This window comes from Hylobates moloch, unplaced genomic scaffold, assembly GCF_009828535.3.
Source record: "Hylobates moloch isolate HMO894 unplaced genomic scaffold, HMol_V3 SCAFFOLD_14, whole genome shotgun sequence".
Classification (NCBI taxonomy): domain Eukaryota; kingdom Metazoa; phylum Chordata; class Mammalia; order Primates; family Hylobatidae; genus Hylobates; species Hylobates moloch.
Window position 1 is genome coordinate 62,958,602 of NW_026652289.1, and position 13,849 is coordinate 62,972,450.

Here is a 13,849-nt window from a genome sequence, read left to right on the forward strand (position 1 = left end):
TTTGTAGTGTTTGCTAATTTCCAGGTATAAATACCCCTACCATGGTCAATTTCAAGCTGCCCACATAACATTAGCCAGGATGCAAAATTCCTGAAAATTTAACAATCAGTTCTCTCAAGCTGATAACAAGCCACCTCCAGCATACCACTGGTCCTTACATTCAAAGAGTTTTTCCTTCAGATTTTTATTTATTGAAAGATAAAATTAGAATAATATTAAAGTTTTAAAAAGTAATTCACCTATAATTCAGCTACTCTAAACCCAACATAACTATTTTTCTTGTTCTTGTTCAGTCTTTGCTTCACACATGGATATTTTAAGTAGTGTAATTATCCAATTTTAAAAAGTATTGTGACAAATTATTTTATTTTATTTTATTTTATTTTATTTATTTATTTTATTTTTTTGAGACGGAGTCTCGCTCTGTCGCCCAGGCTGGAGTGCGGTGGCACAATCTCGGCTCACTGCAAGCTCCGCCACCCGGGTTCACGCCATTCTCCTGCCTCAGCCTCTCCGAGTAGCTGGGACTACAAGCGCCCGCCACCACACCCGGCTAATTTTTTGTATTTTTTAGTAGAGATGGGGTTTCACCGTGGTCTCGATCTCCTGACCTCGTGATCCGCCCGCCTCGGCCTCCCAAAGTGCTGGGATTACAAGCGTGAGCCACTGCGCCCGGCCGACAAATTTTAAACATATGCAAAATAGACAGAATAAAATAATGAACCCCATGTACTAGCACCTAGCACCTTAAAACATTAACCTGTGACCAGTCCTATTCCATCTACATCACCAGCTACTTGCCCCACCCACATACTCACTGTTTGAAACAAATTCTAGACATCACGTCCTTCCATCTGTAAATATTTCAGCAGTAACCTTTCCATTTTTCATTCAGCTTTTTGCACTTGCAGCCTAAGGAAGACAAAGACATAAATAATTCAACGAAAACACTTTTAAGTATTCTGATATTGGCAGTAAGGGTTGATTTGGGGGGCAAAGGAAGAGTGTATAAAAGCTACAACATCTGGAGAGCTTTATTACTGAGTCTTTTCATTTTTATCCCCATCCTGCTTTGTGTGGTAAAGTGCAATAGAATCCCATTAAAATTCCATGTGTTATCATATAAACAACCATGTAACATGGACTGAAGTAATCATCAAAACAAATTTAAGGCCAGGTGCGGTGGCTCATGCCTGTAATCCCAGCGCTTTTTGGGAGGCTGAGGTGGACGTATCACTTGAGGTCAGGGGTTCGAGACCAGCTTGGCCAACATGGTGAAACCCTGTCTCTACCAAAAATACAAAAATTAGCCAGGTGTGGTGGCGCATGCCTGTAATCCCAGCTACTTGGGAGGCTGAGGCACAAAGAATCACTTGAACCTGGGAGATGGAGGTTGCAGTGAGCTGAGATTGTGCCATTGCACTCCAGCCTGGGCCTGGGCAACAGAGTGAGTCTCTGTCTCAAAAAAAAAAAAAAAATTATTTAATAGAACTAAATTCTAAAGCAGTTATTAGTCATTCTCTCCAGTGTCAGCTATTTTATTTATTTAATTTTTTTTTTTTTTCTGAGACGGAGTCTCACTCTGTCCCCCCAGGCTGGAGTTACAGTGGCGTGATCTCAGCTCACTGCAAACAATTCTCCTGCCTCAGCTTCCTGAGTAGCTAGGATTACAGGAGTGTGCCTCTACGCCCAGCTAATTTGTGTATTTTTAGTAGAGACAGGGTTTCATCATGTAGGCCAGGCTGGTCTCGAACCCTTGACTTCATGATCCACCCATCTTGCCCTCCCAAAGTGCTGGGATGACAGATGTGAGCCACCACGCCTGGCCAATGTCAGCTATTTTAAAAGACTTCACTATAAACCCCTTTGGATAAATTTTATTTTTTACATTTTCTGTCTGATTATTCATTGATCTGCCATTTTCGGAGAGATAGATTCTTGTCTTCTTCCCTCATCCTATTATTTCATGCTGTAGTGTCATGAATGGTGTTACCCCTCAACCCCTGAGGGAAGATCGGTATAGAAGAGACAGTGTTGAAGCGCAGCAGCAAATAGAAATTTGACAAACACGAAATCCTCATTATCCCATATTTCCCACATAAGGCATTTGACATTCTGGTAGAATAACTCACCAGTGTAAACTGGGGGACCAGAGACTGCCCTTGTTAGTTTTCTAACCCCATTGGACTATGAGTTACAATTCTAGGCACGTATACTATCTTTTACCCTGGCTCTACCCTGTAAGGAAGATATTATGATGGCAAATTTGCAGATGAGAAAACCAAGATTCAGAAAGATGTACACAAGAGCAAACGCTTAAATGTGGTAGAGCCAGGATCTGAACCCTAGTGCATCAGTTAGGGCTATTTTCGTTGCAAACAAAAAGAACTGGCTAAGTTCAGCCCAAAAAGGGGGCCTTAGTCAGAGGGATATTGAACAGCCCACAGAATGAATAGGAAGCTGAAGGAGACATGCTAGAAGAAGGGCTGCAGGGATGACCCCATCCGCAGTCTGGAAAGAGTGAACTCAATCTGTGACATTTCCAGTCACCAATTCTGTCTGATGTCAAAGTCCCACATTCTTTCCCCACAAGATGTAATTATGCTTCATTATGACTTTTAAAAATTGTAGTAAAAAATATACACATAACTTTTGGGTTTGGTTGGTTGGTTGGTTGTTTGTTTTGAGACAGGATCTCACTCTGTTGCATGGGCTGGAGTGCAGGGGCACAATCACAGCTTACTGCAGCCTTGACCTCTCAGGCTCAAGCCATCCTCCCATCTCAGCCTCCTGAGTAGCTGGGACTACAGGTGCACACCACTACACCCAGCTAATTTTATATATATATATTTTGTGTAAAGACAAGGTTTTGCCATGTTGCCCAGGTTGGTCTCAGACTCCTGGGCTCAAGCCATCCACCTGACTTGGCCTACCAAAGTGCTGGGATTATAGGCATGAACCACCGTGCCCAGGAATATATAACATAACTTTACCATTTTAACCATGTTTAAGTGTACAGTTCAGTGGCATTAAGTACATTCACATTAGCTTTGCAATTTCATTTTTGGCCTTTAATGATACCTTTCAAATCATATATCTACAGAGTCTGGGGAAGAGAGAGATCTTTACATACTAAGGTATGTAAATACAACTACTGGAACTTACCAAACACAAAATTAGGGAAATAGAGAAAAATTGATTGGAGGTAAGAGAGAGAAATAAACAGAGCAGGCAAGGCCCTCCTCTCTGGCACTCAGTGAATGTGCACCCCAAATGAACAAGAAGTGTAAACCTCAGGCACCCACAGGAAGCTTCTGCTTCTCATAGTCGGGCATCTCTCCAGGCTGAGGGGGATTCTGAATTTAAGATTTGTATTTCGCTATAATACTGTACCAAACACAAACAAGTACTTCTCCAACTATTAATAGTACCTGAAAAAACAATGATCTGCCCTAATGCTAGGGGAAAAACTGGGTGAGAGTTAATAAAAGATTGGGACAGTTTGAGGCCTTCCTAAAAGATTTCCAACGGCAATTTTTATTATATTCAATGTTCATCTATATGCGGACTTTTGGACTTCACTCAGGTGAGATACTATCCCCTGTACATTTGCCTGGATTGCAGTAGTAGAGCATTAACTTAAACCAAAAATCATGACATTGTGAAAAAAAAAATGGTGAATGGGAGTACAGGAAAAGAATGACAGACAGAAAGTTCTTATTAGAGAATTTATGGGTTTCCTTGTTTGTAGGACACTTTATAGTAGCACTGTCCAATAGAAACATAATGTAGGCCACAAAAATAATTCTACATTTTCTTGTAGCTGCTGTTTTTTTTTTGTTGTTGTTGTTGTTGTTGTTGTTTTAATTACACCAGAGCTGCCAGTTAAAGCTACATTCTTTTTTAAAGGAAAAAGAAACAGGTGAAATTGGCCAGGTGCGGTGCCTCACACCTGTAATCCCAGCACTTTGGGAGGCTGAGGCAGGCAGATCACTTGAGGCCAGGAGTTCAAGACCAGCATGTAGAGGCCAACATGGCGAAACCCCATCTCTACTAAAAATACAAAAATTAGCTGGGCGTGGTCGTGCATGCCTGTAATCCCAGCTACTTGGGTAGCTGAGGCAAGCGAATCGCTTAAACCTGGAGGCAGAGGTTGCAGTGAGCTGAGATCGCACCACTGCATTCCAGCCTGGGCGATAGAACAAAACTCTGTCTCAAAAAAAGAAAAAAAAACAGGTGAGACTAACAATATAGTTAATTCAACTTAATATATATCTAATTTTTTTTTTTTTGAGACAGAGTTTCACTCTTGTTGCCCACGCTAGAGTGCAATGGCATGATCTCGGTTCACTGCAACCTCCGCCTCCCGGGTTCAAACGATTCTCCTGCCTCAGCCTCCCAAGTAGCTGGGATTACAGGCATGTGCCACCACGCCCAGTTAATTTTTTTGTATTTTAAGTAGAGATGGGGTTTCACCATGTTGCTCAGGCTGGTCTCGAACTCCTGACATCAGGTGATCCACCTGCCTCAGCCTCCCAAAAGCCACCATGCCTGGCCATATATCAAAAATATTATCAGGCCAGGTGCAGTGGCTCACACCTGTAATCCCAGCACTTTGGAAGGTTAAGGCAGGTGGATCACAAGGTCAGGAGTTTGAGACCAGCTGGGCCAATATGGTGAAACCCTGTCTCTACTAAAAATACAAAAAAAGGCCGGGCGCGGTGGCTCATGCTTGTAATCCCAGCACTTTGCGAGGCCGAGGCGGGTGGATCACGAGGTCAGGAGATCGAGACTACGGTGAAACCCCGTCTCTACTAAAAATACAAAAAATTAGCCGGATGTGGTGGTGGATGCCTGTAGTCCCAGCTACTCGGAGAGGCTGAGGCAGAAGAATGGCGTGAACCCGGGAAGCAGAGCTTGCAGTGAGCCGAGATTGCGCCACTGCACTCCAGCCTGGGCGACAGAGCGAGACTCCGTCTCAAAAAAAAAACAAAAAAAACAAAAAAAATTCGCTGGGTGTGGTGGCACATGCCTGTAATCCCAGCTCCTCGGGAGGTTGAGGCAGAATTCCTGGAACCCGGGAGGTGGAGGTTGCAGTGAGCGGAGATTGCGCCACTATACTCCAGCCTCGGTGACAGAGCAAGACTCCATCTCAAAAAAAAAAAAAAAAAAAATATATATATATATATATATGTAATCAATGTATGATCCGTATAACAATTATTAAGGACATATTTTACATCTTTTTTATATTCAGTGTGTATTTGGCACTTACAATGCATCTCAATTCCAACTGACCACAAGGGTGACATGAACAAGGTGAAATGTGGTTAGTGATGTCCTTATTGGACAGTGCATGTCTTGAACAAATAAATCTGTCATTTTCTGGAAAGTTTGGTCTAATGGGCTAACATTTGAGGGAAAGATGTGGGAATATATACAGTTCTATATCAAAATTTCACCTGCCAGAGCTAACGAAGACTTCTTTGTATCCTAGATTTAAAAGTAGGCAGTAGTCTGCCTGTTGACAGAGAATGCAAACCCAAACTAAGCCCTATAATGCACCCTTCGCAAAGAGAAGCATTATCTCCTGAGGCAGAACATAGATCAATAGTTTCCAATTCCCCAACAAGCAGTGAATCATTATGTTTTCATAAGGATAATTCACGTTGCATTCCAATCAAGTCTAAATTATAGACAACAAGTCTATTCTTCAAGCCTCACTGCCTTCCATCCCAGAGGAGAAACCAGAAACAGCCAACAGAGAAAGCGTGAAAAAGTACTCAAGTATTGAACTGTTGATTTAATTTAAAACAACAAATCCTGCTTTTTACGACATAAAGGAATGAAAGTAGGAACTCAATTTTTACTACTTTGAAACAAAATTGAAAAACTGAGCTGAAAGAGCTTTGAGAAAAATGAGACAGATTTTAAAACCGTGAACACCATTCTACTAATTCTGTGCCTACATAATGCCAAAGGAAATAAAGAGCTAATTTATTCATGTCCTTAGGCAGGCACTGCACACTCACACATGCACACACATGCACACACACATACACAGCCGAAAATTTTCTGCATCTGATGCAGAAATCTTGAGCTCAAAATTTCACATAAAAATTCTTCCAGCCAGGCATGGTGGCTCATGCCTGTAATCCCAGCACTTTGGGAGGCCAAGGCAGGCAGATCACTGAGGTCAGGAGTTCGAGAGCAGCCTGATCAACATGGAGAAACCCCATCTCTACTAAAAATACAAAATCAGCCAGGCGTGCTGGTGCATGCCTGTAATCCCAGGTACTCGGGATGCCGAGGCAGGAGAATCACTTGAACCCGGGAGGCGGAGGTTGCAGTGAGCCGAGATCGCGCCATTGCACTCCAGCTTGGGCAACAAGAGCGAAACTCCCTCTTAAAAAAAACAACAACAACAACAAAAAAAAACCTCTTCCATATAGCCAGGCGTGGTGGCACACACCTGTAATCCCAGCCACAGGGGTTAGGGGGCTGAGGCAGGAGAATCGCTTGAACCCGGGAGGCAGAGGTTGCAGTCAGCCGAGATCGTGCCACTACACTCCAGCCAGGGCGACAGAGCAAGACTCCGTCTCAAAAACAAACAAACAAAAAAACAAGTAAATAAAATGTGGCAATCAGTCAAAGGACAGTAGCTAAGAACACCCACCAAGTACTGAGCACAAAGACAAATCACACAAGCTATTTTACTCAGTTTTCTTGTCACTAATGTGGGGGATTAGAGACATTTTAACAGGATTGCCATGAGGACTGAATGGGATTATCCATGTGAAAGTGCAGTCTATAGCACAGTAGCCTGGATTGATTTAAAAAACAGTGTCTTTGGGATGTCACTGATTATGGGGGTGGAAGTGAGGGAGGGACATTTAATAATTCTAAACAGAAATAATCGTGGCTGCTCAGTAGTGCAATGGAGAGCTACTTGAGCTCAGACCCCAGCAGGGTATGATTTTTCTTTCCAAAGGGATTTTCCTTTCTTTTTCTTTTTGTCTTCTTTTGAGGCAGGGTTTTACTTTGTCACCTGGGCTGGAGTACAGTGGCAACAATCTCGGCTCAATGTAGCTTCAACTTCCTGGGCTCCAGTGATCCGCCCACCTCATCCTCTCAAGTAGCTGGAACCACAGGCACACACCAACGTGCCAGCTAATTTTTTGTTTTTGTTTTTGTTTTTTTTTTTTGAGAAGGAGTCTCGGTCTGTCGCCCAGGCTGGAGTGCAGTGGCACAATCTCGGCTCACTGCAACCTCTGCTTCCCAGATTCAAGCGATTCTCATGGGTGCCTCCTGAGTGCTGCCTCCCAGACTGCTGGGATTACAAGCATGAGCCATCATGCCCTGCAGAAAGGAATTGTTCTTTATTTTTTTTAGAGACAAGGTCTCACTCTGATGCCCAGGCTGGACTCAAACTCCTGGGCTCCAGGATCCTCCCACCTCATCTTCTTGCACTCAGCCAAAGGAATTTGAGGAGTACACAAAGCACTCAGATTAGATGACCCAAGCCTAGAGATATGAGCAAGTTGGAGGAAGGAAGGAAAACATATTTTCATCCACCTCATAGGGTTATTACGAGGACACAGTAAACATACAGTTAATGTTAGCTATTATTATTATTATTAGAATGGAGTAAATATTGCATTGTTTGAGAAAAACAAAATTAAGTATATATTAAAGGCACAAATGTCCACTTACAGAACTTTAAAACATCTTTTTTTTATGTTTTGAGACACAGTCTCACTCTGTCACCCAGGCTGGAGTGCAGTGGCATGATCTTGGCTCACTGCAACCTCTGCCTCCCGGGGTTCAAGCAATTCTTATGCCTCAGCCTCCCAAGCAGCTGGGATTGCAGGCACATGCCACCATGCCCGGCTAATTTTTTGTATTTTTAGTAGAGACGGGGTTTCACCATGTTGGCCAGGCTGGTCTCGAACTCCTGACCTCAAAGTGATCTACCCAGCTTGGCCTCCCGAAGTGCTGGGATTACAGGCGTGAGCCACCGCGCCCAGCCTAGAACTTTTTTAAAGCAGGTAAAATCCTCTCAAAATTACCGGAAGAAAAAAAAATCTGAAGAACTTATACTTTACTGAAAGACAGAAAACAATATATGCCAAGCAAGCATAACAATAGAAAACAGAAAGACAGAATTAAAGTCACATCTAATAATTAAAATTATGTGAATGAAATAAACCGTTATTGAAAGAAAAATATTTAAATTAGTCCAAAAACAGAATCAGACTACAAGACCCATATCTAAAATCAGAAATTGATAAAACTCAATGTTGTTGACAGTGGGGCAAACATGTCCTTAAATCCAGTGTTGGTAGGAGTAAAATTTCCAGAAGACAGTTAGGTAACTGTATCATAAAATGGACACACCATTGTATTGAACTTGTCCACTTCTAGAAATTACCCTGAGGAGAAAATTGCACAAAAGCAGAATACAGGATGTTTTTCACGTGTAGTTTACAATATTAATGCAAACAACCGAAATGGCCAACAATAGGAGAAAGGTTGCATAAATCATGGTTTGTAAATATTACAAATAGCTGTTGATCATTAACAATCATGATATTAGTCTACGGTTATTGACTTGGAAATCTACCCATTGCATATTCTCAGTAAATGTAGCAATTACAGAATAACATATAAATTATCATCTCACATATGTGAAACTATATTCATATACCTCTAGGTATATATACTGCATAAAGATGTCTAAAGGATATTCACCAAAATTGGTATGGATGCTATGGGCAGTGGGATTTTGGCGGTGACTTTTATTTCCTTCTTATGTTGGGTGAAAAACACTGGTCATGAGAAACCCATTTTTCTGTATGTGTCTAAAAATGCATAAGCCTTTAAAATGACTTGGTCAGCCTCCCAAGATCCCATCTGTCTGTGTGCTTCGTTCCTGTCATTCTCTTAAAGATAAGCTTTAAGGAGGGGAACACGACTGGTAGCTATCAGGAAAGCCATGCACTGACTGGCTTCCTGCTCGAAGTGACCAACATGGGCTACTTACATAGATCCAGGACTGTGTCATCTCTAGGGCAGGATTGAAAGCCACTTTTAGGACCAGAATTGAAGAGTTACTGAATATAGGCCCTTCTCTGTTTATATATATATGTACGTTTGTTTGTTTGTTTGTTTGTTTGTTTGTTTGTTTTTTTAATCTGCCAACCCCATTCCCAGAGCATGTGGTTTGGATGATGGCATTCCTTTTTTTTTTTTTTTGAGATGGAATCTTGCTCTGTGGTCCAGGCTGGAGTGCAGTGGCATGATCTCAGCTCATTGCAACCTCTGCCTCCCAGGTTCAAGCAATTCTCCTATCTCAGCCTCCCAAGTAGTTGGGATTACAGGCATGTGCCACCACATCTGGCTAATTTTTGTATTTTTAGTGGAGATGGGGTTTCACCATATTGGTCAGACTACTCTTGAACTCCCAACCTCAGGTGATCCACCTGCCTTGGCCTCCCAAAGTGCTGGGATTACAGGCGTGAGCCACTGCATCCGATCATGTATGCATGTACATATTTATATAAAATTTTTCCAGCTGGGCACGGTGGCTCACGCCTGTAATCCCAGCACTTTGGGAGCCTGAGGCAGGCGGATCATGAGGTCAGGAGTTCGAGACCAGCCTGATCAACATGGTGAAACCCCATCTCTACTAAAAATACAAGGCCAGGCATGGTGGCTCACATCTGTAATCCCACCACTTTGGGAGGCTGAGGCGGGTGGATCACCTGAGGTTGGGTGTTCGAGACCACCCTGACCAACATGGAGTAACCCCGTCTCTACTAAAAATACAAAATTAGCTAGGCGTGGTGGCGCATGCCTGTAATCCCAGCTACTCGGGAGGCTAAGGCAGGAGAATCGCTTGAACCTGGGAGGCGGAGGTTGCAGTGAGCCGAAATCACGCCACTGCACTCCAGCCTGGGCAAAAAGAGCAAAACTCTGTCTCAAAAACAAAAAACAAAAACAAAAATTACCCAGGTTTGGTGGTGCGTGCCTGTAATCCCAGCTACTCGGGAGGCTGAGACAGGAGAATCACTTGAACCCAGGAGGCGGAGGTGGCAGTGAGCCGAGATCATGCCACTGCACTCCAGCCTAGGCCACAGAGCGAGACTCCGTCTCAAAAAAAAAAAAAAAAAAATTTCCATAGCTTTCACAATGTCTATGATAGAGCAAGTATGAAAATTTCCCAGCTGGGTGCAGTGGCTCACGCCTGTAATCCCAGCATTTTGGGAGACTGAGGCAGGCTGATCACAAGGTCAAGAGTTCAAGACCAGCCTGGCCAACATAATGAAACCCCGTCTCTACTAAAAATACAAAAAAATTAGCTGGGCATGGTGGCATGTGCCTGTAGTCCCAGCTACTCAGGAGGCTGAGGCAGGAGAATCGCTTAAACCCGGGAGGTGGAGGTTGCAGTGAGCCGAGATCGCACCACTGCACTCCAGCTTGGGCAACAGGGTGAGACTTCGTCTCAAAAAAAAGAGGAAAGAAAAGAAAATTTCCCCAAATTAGAAGGCTACAGTGACTAATTTCTGAGACTTCCTGGGGCTGCTCTGTGAATTGGGCAGCTGCACTGGGTGGCTGTCTGGCCGCTGAGAGTTCTTGCAGTACTGGCCCTGTTTGCAGCAGTGAGACCGAGTGAACCATGGAGGAGCCTCCTAATGCTTTCATTTATTGTTTGCCTTTTTTTTTTTTTTTTTACAGTGTAAGGACTAATTGGTTTTTTTAAAAAAACGGGCATGGTGTTGTTTTTTGAGACAGAGTCTCACTCTGTTGCCCAGGCTGGAGTGCAGTGGCCAGATCTCCACTCACTGCAAGCTCTGCCTCCCAGGTTCATGCCATTCTCCTGCCTCAGCCTCCCGAGTAGCTGGGACTACAGGTGCCCACCACCATGCCCGGCTAATTTTTTGTATTTTTTAGTGAAGACAGGGTTTCACCATATTAGCCAGGATGGTCTCGATCTCCTGACCTCGTGATCCGCCCATCTCGGCCTCCCAAAGTGCTGGGATTACAGGCGTGAGCCACCGCACCCGGCCAAAACAAAGCTATTTTTTAAAGGACGGAGTGGTCAACAGCGTTTGAGTATGATAAGGACTGAATCGGGTCCAGTGGACTGAGCAACAGGGAAGTAGTGAGTGACCTAGTCAAGAATAGTATCTGTGTGGTGGTGGTGGCGGGGGTGGCTTTAGGAGAGTGAGGGAAGTGAGGAAGTGGAAAGAGAGAGAGTGAGTTTGGACAATTATTTCTGGAAGTCTGGCCAAGAAAAGAAGGCATGAGGTACAGCAAGGGGTGCCTAAAGGGAGGAAGGGGGAGGCAGAAAGAGGTACTAATTTTGTTTGTTTGTTTCGTTTGTGTTTGTTTTTACTATTGAAAAGGAGCTAGTAGATAAGGGGATGATTCAGCAGAGAGAGAGACTGCTCCCTAACAAGGAATCTCTAGAAAGGTGGAAGAGGATAAGAACCAGAGCACCGCAGAAGTTAGCCTTCAACAGAATGACAAACCTTGTAACTGGAAGGAAGGAGGAAAGGCCACATACAGATCAAATGGGGGGCTCTCTTTCCAATGAGAATAGACACTGAAATAAAGAGGGCCCTTAGCTGGGTGTGGTGGCTCACACCAGTAATCCCAGCACTTTGGGAGGCCAAGGTGGGAGGATCATTTGAGCCTAGGAGTTTTGAGACCAGCCTGGGCAACACAGGGAGACCTTATCTCTACAAAATAAATAAATAAATAAATAAGGCCCTGCAGGGGCCGGTGCTATTATTTTTAAAAGGAGGGTATAGCTTTTACCACATATTTTTGAACTAGGTGTGCTCACCCTGTTTGCCCTGAAATGGAAAACCTGTCTGGGATAGAAACGTTCATTATCTTGACTGTGGTGGTTTCACCAGCATGTATGCATGTTAAAACTCATGAAATTGTACCCTTTAAGTAGGACAATTTATTGTACAACAATTATACCTCAATAAAGCTGGTTGTTATTGCAGGGATGACTGTTTTGTTTTATTTTGGTTTTTTTCTTACTCTTTGTTGTTGTTGTTGTTTTTAAGCTAGCATGCCTCAGTCAACAGGGGGCATTGTTGTGCATGCCAAGATGGGAAAGTGGTTTTCCTACCTCAATTTCAATTCTACGGCCCTTCTGGCCAGGTGCAGTGGCTCACACCTGCAATCCCAGCACTTTGGGAGGCCGAGGCAGGCAGATTGCCTGAAGTTAACTCAAAATACAAAATTAACCAGATGTAGTGGTGCATGCCTATAGTCCCAGCTACTCTGGAGGCTGAGGCAGGAGAATCGCTTGAACCCCAGTGGCAGAGTTTGCAGTGAATCGAGATCGTGCCACTGCACTCCAGCCTGGGCGACAAGAGCAAAACTCAGTCTCAAAAAATAAAATAAAATAAAATAAATTCTATGGTCCTTCTATTTTTCCTGGGCTTTTCTCAGATGACAGAGCTCTTAAAGAAGGTAATTAAATAATTATAGGATGAAAGTATAAGCAAATAGATGTGCAGAGGTCTGCTGAAATACTCCTGATGCCTGAGTAGCAAGCACTTTATAAACTCAGCCAGACAAAGGAGGAGATTGCAGGACAAAATCATTTATTCACAGCCATGTGGAAGCCATATATGAGATTCTCTGGTGGTAAAGACTGCAGTTGCTGTCTTCCAGAGAGAAGGTTTTGTTACGCATTTTTTTTTTTTTTTCTGAGATGGAGTCTCACTCTGTCGCCCAGGCTGGAGTGCAGTGGCATGACCTTGGCTCACTGCAATCTCCACCTCCCAAGTTCATCCATTTGCTTATACTTTCATCCTATAATTATTTAATTACCTTCTTTAAGAGCTCTGTCATCTGAGAAAAGCCCAGGAAAAATAGAAGGACCATAGAATTTATTTTATTTTATTTTATTTATTTATTTTTTTTGAGACTGAGTTTTGCTCTTGTCTGCCTCAGCCTCCCGAGTAGCTGAGATTACAGGTGTGTGCCACCATGCCTGGCTAATTTTTGTATTTTTAGTAGAGACGGGGTTTTACCATGCTCCCCAGGCTGGTCTCAAACTGCTGGCCTGAAGTGATTCTCCCACCTTGGCTTCCCAAAGTGCTGGGATTACAGGCGTAAACCACTGTGCTGGGCCTGTGTTCTCATCTGGAAAATCCAACTGATAGCCTTTGCCTTACCAGTGTTAAATCAAGTTTAGCATAAAGCTGCCTCCTTACATATCTTAAGTTCAGCCTAAAGTTTTCTCTGTACATCATGAACTATAACCTAAATGGAGCTGTATACAGGCTGTAGTCTACTTTTGCGTCAATCATTGAGTTTTGGCCAGTCAAGGGTGGCCAACTGTTCAAACGTGTTCAAATAAGGCAAACACCGAACTGTAACCAATCCAGCTGTTTCTGTCCCTCACTTCTTTTTTCTGTTTGTCATTTTCCTCTTTCTGCCCATAAATCTTCCACCATGTGGCTGCGCTGGAGTCTCTGAGCGTACTCTGGCTCAGGAGGCTGCCCGATTCACAAATTGTTCTTTGCTCAATTAAACTCTTTTAAATTTAATTTGGCTACAGTTTTTCTTATAACATCTGTTTCTCAGAATAAAAGTGAAAGATTCCAATGAAAACACTGAAAAAGTAAAAAGAGCTATGAATGTGACATCTTAATGCAACTGCAACAATTTGGCAACACAATTGGTAATCCAGGGTTGCCTGGTTTGTGAAAAGGTACACATCCCCTGGGCCTCTGCCTCTTCCGGATATTTATGGCCAGTTTTGTTGATAGAGTATACTTGTCAATGACTCCTTCCTCCTATCCAAGCCTCCATCCAC

At 43.3% G+C, this 13,849-nt stretch overlaps 1 long non-coding RNA gene across 1 annotated transcript in view; it reads right to left on the minus strand.

The window, feature by feature from the left end:
• The window catches only part of LOC131381231 (uncharacterized), a 70,624-nt gene that overhangs the window by 8,528 nt on the left and 48,247 nt on the right, over window positions 1-13,849 (minus strand). Inside the window, exon 2 of the long non-coding RNA XR_009209839.1 lies at window positions 819-912. This is a non-coding gene — a long non-coding RNA (uncharacterized LOC131381231). The remainder of the gene's footprint in view (window positions 1-818; window positions 913-13,849) is intronic.